General features: G+C 46.5%; 1 long non-coding RNA gene across 1 annotated transcript; it reads left to right on the forward strand.

The window, feature by feature from the left end:
- The first annotated feature begins 237 nt into the window (after positions 1-237).
- On the forward strand, positions 238-851 carry LOC115308091. Its single transcript, XR_003916436.1, has 2 exons — positions 238-364; positions 754-851. It is a non-coding gene; the product is annotated as an uncharacterized LOC115308091 (long non-coding RNA).
- Positions 852-1,142: the final 291 nt, after the last annotated feature.

The following is a 1,142-nucleotide window of genomic DNA, read 5'->3' on the forward strand; positions in this document are numbered from 1 at the left end:
CTCATCCCAAGTATCTGCAGTCACACATATATAGATTCTGGACTGTAGAAGACAGGCTTAGCATGACTTTAAGATGATTTCTTCTCAATTTTTTGATTTATTTTTCTACTGCCAGGTCTGAGAGGGGCATCGTGGAACCAAAGGAACCCTGAGACATTTCAGAATCCCACATGTGTTGGGTCTGTCTGAGCTGGAGTTCATTTTCTCACTGCAGGCGTCACAGGGCTGTGCTTTGCATTGGGAGCTACAAAGGGGTTAATCACACCAGTGCTTTGGCAACTGCTGAGCAGGGCTGGTGCAGCATCTGCATTGTCGGCTTCGTCCCCTGAATCGGGGGCAAGATCATGGGAGGCGATACAGACAGGTCAGTTGAGCCAAATGGACCAAAGGGACATTGCAGAATATATGGCGTCAGCTCAGCTACAAGAGCTCAGGAAAGGAACAGGAAAGGGGGAAAATCCATTTTTTTACAATACATGCCTTCTGAGCGGCTTCTCTGTGTGGTGAAGCCCTGCTTCCCATGAAGTGGCCAGGTATCGCTGCTGACAGGAAGTAGAGAGAAAATCTTTTTATTTTCCTCTTCACTTATGCATGCGCAAACTTTGGCTTTTGCTTTAGTAAAGTGCCTGATCTCAAGGTAGAAATAATTTTCCATCTTATTCTGTCTCTTCTGTCTGGCTGGGAAGGGCAGCAATAGAGCAGCTTGGTGGGCACCTGGCATCCAGGTAAGGTCAACCCACTGCAACATTGCAGGGTCTCATGGAACCAAAGGACTGCTGGGAGACTGGGGGAACTCACGGAATCAAGTGGCCGTCGTGGCACTGCCCTGCATCATAGAAGCAAATGTTCCCTGGGAAACTACAGAAACCAGGGACTTAAGGGACATCATTGGGATGTGCGGGACCTCATGGAATTAAACAAACCGTGGGATATCTTTGGAACTTCATGGAATCAAAGGGATAAAACAAAAGAATTAAACCCCATGACCAGAAACCATTGGATCGAACATTTCTTTAATATGCCAGCTGGGGATTCATGGGGGTACTCTGCCATGCATGAATCAAAGAATCAGTATAAATTTCGGAGTATAAATACAGTGATACTTGAAAGACCCTCCCCTTCACAAGCAGTCCAAAATTCTC

Source organism: Manacus vitellinus, unplaced genomic scaffold (assembly GCF_001715985.3).
Source record: "Manacus vitellinus isolate BGI_N305 unplaced genomic scaffold, ASM171598v3 ctg7180002429536_pilon, whole genome shotgun sequence".
NCBI classification, from domain to species: domain Eukaryota; kingdom Metazoa; phylum Chordata; class Aves; order Passeriformes; family Pipridae; genus Manacus; species Manacus vitellinus.